Source organism: Ctenocephalides felis, unplaced genomic scaffold, assembly GCF_003426905.1.
Source record: "Ctenocephalides felis isolate EL2017-DRISC unplaced genomic scaffold, ASM342690v1 CF-g0.4_SCAFFOLD_01886, whole genome shotgun sequence".
In the NCBI taxonomy this organism is placed as follows: domain Eukaryota; kingdom Metazoa; phylum Arthropoda; class Insecta; order Siphonaptera; family Pulicidae; genus Ctenocephalides; species Ctenocephalides felis.
Window position 1 is genome coordinate 6235208 of NW_020538040.1, and position 6243 is coordinate 6241450.

Below are 6243 nucleotides of genomic sequence, written 5' to 3' on the forward strand. Positions count from 1 at the left end.
AGTTAAAAACCAATAAAACGTAACTAATTAATAAATATTAGTAATTTATTAATGAATTTTGTTAAAGAAGTGTATATTAAGTAGTAAGATAGATTTGCTCACAAAAACTTATTTAATACTATTTTAAACCTTTAGTGTGCGAGTTAAGTTCGCAAATTGCAACAACTAATTAACAAATCTAATTAAATAGTTAAAAACCAATAAAACCTAACTAATTAATAAATATTAGTAATATTAATAAATTTGTTAAAGAAGTGTATATTAAGTAGTATAAGATTTGCTCACAAAAACTTATTTAATTATTTATTTTTTACCTTTAGTGTGCGAGTTAAGATCGCAAATTGCAACTACTAATTAATAAAACTAATTAATTAGTTAATTATCAAATAAATTTTGCAAAAAAATAAAATATTTTTCAATCGGGCTCGTCCGGGATTTGAACCCGGGACCTCTCGCACCCGAAGCGAGAATCATACCCCTAGACCAACGAGCCATCGTATCGACTTGTGCATAATATCGAACGGTTACTTCTAGAACGTGCGTTGGCTTAATGTACGAGTGTTAGAAATACTCGAACACTGAGGGTAGAAAATTATTAAAGTTTTTTGAGTTTTGAACTAATTATTGCTTAAAAATGTACTAGTTAGAAGAGATGTAAATAATAATTAATTTTTGAAATAAGAAACAAATAGTACAAAATATAAAATTATTTTAAGTATTTTTCAGTACTTTTTTGTTATTTACAGAATTTGATTTCGTTAATATGAGTTGCATTACTGTTATCATTTTATTTTTATTTTAACTTTTTTTTTTCATTTTCTATTCAATTTATTGCATTTTTTTATTTTTATATTTTTTTTGCTCATATCAATTTTGTAAATAAGACATTTAAAGTCTTGATTAACAAAAATAAATTGTAACAAAAAATTAATACGAGTGCTAATGATAAATGAATATTCATTAGTACAGCACTAGTGTACAACTTATTCAAGACTTTAAATTTGTCATTTTTGAACGATTTTTTCTTATTTATTTTGTTTTTTATAATCATTTATTCATTTATAATCATTTTATATAATTATTTTATTATCATTTATAATGGTCGTTACCTTGTGTCGTGTGTGTTGGAAATACTCGAGCACTGAGGGTTGAAAATTAATAAAATAGATTTTATTTAGGATTTGTGATAATTTTGTTTAAAATTGTAAAATATTGAAAGTATAAATGAGGTTATTGTTTTAAAAGTTTTAAAATCCGTGATATTATAGAAATTTTGATTTTTTGTTTGTTTTTTTTATTTTATGTCACTATGACAATTTGAAGTGATAAGACGTTTTTTATAAGTAAGTTTATTTTGATTTTTTAAAATTTCGGAAAAGACTCTACTGACGAGCAAATTTTCTTGAAATAAAATCATCTTGAAAATTAAAACTGAACTCTACTGATGAGCAAACTTAAATTCATAAACAAAAATAGTTAAAACAAAGTAACATATAGAACTGTAAAATGGATTTTAAAAACAGGGACTCTACTTACGATCAAATTAAATAGCATAACGAGTTTAAATTCCACTGTCGAGCAACTTGAATAGCAGAATAGATTTAAAAAAGAGACTCTACTGACGAGCAAATTAAATAGAAAAATGGATTTTAAAAAAAGACTCTACTGACGAGCAAATTAATAGCATGATGAGTTTAAAAAAAAGGACTCTACTGACGAGCAAAATCCGGAACTGCAAAATAGATTTTATAAAAGGACTCTACTGACGAGCAAAATAGATTTAAAAAAAGGACTCTACTGACGAGCAAATTAAATAGCAAAATGGATTTTAAAAAAGGGGTCCATGTATTTCTGAATTTTCTGTTTCCACATTAACTAAAAGTATGTACTTTTGACTCTTTATAATATTTTTTAATTCAATTGTTTTAGTTTCTAAATTTTATTTTTAGTTTCCACTGAATGAAGACTAGGATTATCGAGCTATCCGAAACGTGTAGATTGTAATATAAATTTTTAAAATAAATTTATTAGTCTTTGCTAATATATTATATATATATATATATATATATATATATAAATTATGCACTTGACTGTTATCCAATTACGTCAGAATAATTTATGGCGTCATCGGCCGTGTTTCGCGTGGGACACAATAGATGTGGTTAGCGATAAAATCGTAGGTAGGACATATAATATATTGTATATATGCAATATGTATAGGGCTTTTGTGTTAAAATCTCATTATATTATCAATATATATTATATATAACATAATATCTTCCAAAACCGATAAAAAAAAATCTGTCAATGATGACGCTAATAATTAGTTTGTAAAGATCTGCCAGACTTTTTTTTTCGTAAATAATTGTTGAAACTATATTATTGCAATTTTTTTCATAAACGCATAAAAAATAATGATAACATATAACTAACTAACAACCCAACAATCGTATAAAATTCATTTAAAGTAAAATTTTGTTCCTTAATTTGTTTTAATTTTGTTCATTTTTGTCTATGAAAGAGGCACAACTCTTTCTTGCTGTCAATTCTTGCCACAAAATGGTAATAAAATTTTTAATTTGTTTTATTCAGTTTAATTGAAATTAAATTAAACACTCGATGATTGTTAATTAAAAATTAATCGTTAACTTAAAGCGTGAAATAAATTGTAAAAGTCGTAAAACTGATTCTGATCACATTTGAAAAGGAGATATATACATATATATATATATATATATATATATATATTTATATATATACATATATATATATATATATATATAAATATATAAATAATGTGCTTTGTGTGAAAATTGTCAAGGTTTCTGCTACTTTCAATTTTCTAATTCCTAATAAGGGCTTCTTGAGGTCAACTTTGTAATTTCGATTTGTGTTTGTCGGAATATTTTGCAAATTTTATTAAGTAGCATAAAAGGTAATAGAAACATAGAAATTTAATAATAGAATAAATAAAATTAAAATTAAACCGATGCAGTAAATAATACTATTAAAGAAATATATTTAGATCTTTCATTGGGATTCATACTTTGGTCTTGAGAATGCATAAGATAAAAATAATATAAAAGGTAAAAGATTATTAATACAAGATTTTTTCTTAACATAAAAATAATATGATAAATTTAAATGTTTAATTGTTATTTCTCATAAATTCAAATATTTAATTATTTTATTTTTATTTTTACTTGATTTTTACTTTGATTTTATTGATATTTAAATGTATGAACTGTCAAAACTGTCAAACATGGCGCATGAATAACACGTGACTTATTTGAAGGAAACTCAAATTCAAAATTGATTTATTCATTATTATTTAGAAATTGTTTGTTTTTCAGTTGTACGAGCTTTGGTCTTGTAATCAAGGTTCAAGGTTAATTTGGACAAATTAGATTACAGGCAAAAGTGATATTCGTTTTTATTAGTTTTAAATAAAGCTTGTGTCCAACTGTCAAATATGGCGTAATTGTCTTCAATTGTGAAGTGTGTCGCAAATTTATTGACAGTTCAAACATGTTGACACTTGACTGTCAAATATGGCGCAGGGGTTAATGTTAAATGTGAAGTTAACAATTAGCAATAAATAGTAAACAAACATCATGATAAGGATAGAATTTAATTTAAATATTTAAACTACAACATAAGGATACAATTATTAAGTAATAACTATTTGACTTCAAAGATTTCGATTTTTTACCCTGTCAAAACTGTCAAATATGGAGTCTGAAGCATTTCTGACAGTCGAAACTGTCAAATATAGAATCAAAACTGTCAAATATGGCGTTAAAGATTTTAAAAAACATTTAAACTAGATAACTTTTAATTCAAATACCATCTACAACAAAAAAATACATTAGTTATAATGATATTAATTAATTTATATTAGAACTCATAGTAGTGTTTTCGTCAACCGGAACCCCCAATTCTGTCGGAATGCTGATTTGGAACTGCAGAAGAACCACCAGATAGGTCACCATGGTCGCTAATAACTATTATAACAAAAACAATTATAAATAATAATTATAATATATATATATATATATATATATATATATATATTTTATTATTTTACCGATTTGAATAAGTTTCGGTTTACGTAGAAAAATCCGCCCAAACTGATATTCGATGGATTCATTTCCGTGGCCCTTAAGAACTGGTGGACCTCCGTTTGGCCAGCAATGTTCATCCAGGACAGGTTGACCATTAGGAGCTTCTTTTGGAAATTCGTTTGGACCTTAAAGAATAATTATATAATGAATTTATAAAAGAGGACTCTACTGACGAGCAAACTGAAAGAAAAGAAGGGGACTATACTAAATAGTGACTTAGAAGATAAAATGAAAGGACTCTACTGACGAGCAAATTAAATAGATATCTCGAAAAAAGAAAGAGGGCTCTACTGACGCGTAAACTAATTCTATATAAGAAACTTATAGGGCAATTTTGCTGTAACAAAGCTCATAGCATAGCGTTGTCATGGCAATGCTCTCTTATGCTTGTTCTTGGTATTGAAAATTATGAAAATGTCTATCTATTTGCTGTGCGATCAGGCGTATTTTACGAGTACATATAAACAAACTCAAGAAGAATGTTATGATAACTGCATCATAAAAGATTCTGTTTGCTCGTCAGTAGAATCTTTTTCATATTTTATGCCTCGCATTTGAGATAGCACGTTAGTAAAGTCCTATTTTTTTCAGATTGCTTTTTAATTTATTTTAGTCTTTCATTCTTTCATATCTTTTCATTTCATTTTTTTATATCTCAATTATCATTTAGTCATTCATTTCTTTATCTTATGTCGAATTTCAGTTTGCTCGTCATTAGAGTTCTCTTTTTATCTTATTGCCTATGTTTTAATTTGCTCGTCAGTAGAATTTTTTTCTTGGTATTATGTCGAGTTTGCTTGTCAGTGGGGTCCAGTTTTACTTGCTAATTACTCGTTAGTGGAGTCCTTTTTGCTTCAACATTTAAACTTGGACGTCAGTAGAGTTCTCTTTTCTAATATTTCCAGGTTCAAGTTCGATTTGCTCGTCAGTAGAGTTCGTTTTCCAATCCTTTATTTTGCCAGTTAGTAGAAGAATTTTTTTTTAGTGTTAGTTTGTTTGTCAGTAGAGTTTCTATATATCTTAATCAGATTGCTCGTCAATAGATACTCTTTTTCAGTTTGTTTGTCAATAGTCACATTTTTTATTTTTTTCTTTGATTTTTTGTAGTATTTCTTAGTTTACTCTTCTGTGCTGTTCTTTTTGTTTACTTGGAGTTTTATTTTTTCTCATTTCTATTTGCTCGTCAGTAGAGTCCTTTTTTCTTTTTAATTCTGTTTGCTCTTCAGTAAAAATAATTATTCACCTCTTTAAGAGTTCTTTTTTGCCTTATAATTCTTTACTCCCTTTTTCTAAGAAAGTTTCTTCACTTTCTTAGTTTGCTTGTCAGTAGGGTCTTTTTGCTTTAACATCTTTCATTGCCAATATTGTTCTCTAATTCAAATTAATTTGCTCGTCAGTAGAATTCCTTATCAGATAATTGTTTATAAAAGTTTTGGCAATTTTAAATGTTTTTCAGTAGAGTTCTTTTATTTTTTTGTATTCCGTCCGTCAGTTTCGTGTGCTTTTTCTTAGTGTGCTCATCAGTAGAGTTGCTTTATTTTACATAAAATATTTTTTGTAATTTTGGTAAATTGGTAAATAATTTTGTGCGACATTTTCATTTCTACTGTGCTTAGCTTGGCGGCATTTTCACATTTTCAATAGTTTTCGCAAAATTGGAAAAGTGCTCCGGTACACAAACAGTCTAAACGCACTTGGGTAATTTTTTGAATTTTTAATCCAAAATTACAAAATTATTTTTTGAAAAAAAAATTAGGAACCAAATTTTTTTTGCAATAGCGATTTTTGTTGAAACAAGCAGAAAGTTTTTCAGATCATTCAAATCTGATACTCCGTTTTCTCAACAACTCGATTTCTATTTTCTTCACTCTATGCTCCGTATCTCCGTAACGACTGTACCTGCCTTTGCCAAAAACTAATCAGCATATCTCCTTATCAATAGGAATCGAATGTTTTTTTAAACCATTTAAATCGGTTGATCCGTGCGCCCGAAAACGTGACTGGAAATTTTTATCCATACATACATACAAACAAACACATACACACACACATCCATTAGTTTCTGAGGTATGCTCCTTAAAAATGTTCAGAAACCTTCAAAACGTCGAGAAATGTAAAA

At 27.1% G+C, this 6243-nt stretch overlaps 1 non-coding gene and 1 pseudogene across 1 annotated transcript; one reads left to right on the top strand and one right to left on the bottom strand.

The window, feature by feature from the left end:
• Nucleotides 1–6243, top strand: part of LOC113378580 — a 38887-nt pseudogene that overhangs the window by 26219 nt on the left and 6425 nt on the right.
• Nucleotides 422–493, bottom strand: Trnap-cgg. Its single transcript has one exon. It is a non-coding gene; the product is annotated as a tRNA-Pro (tRNA).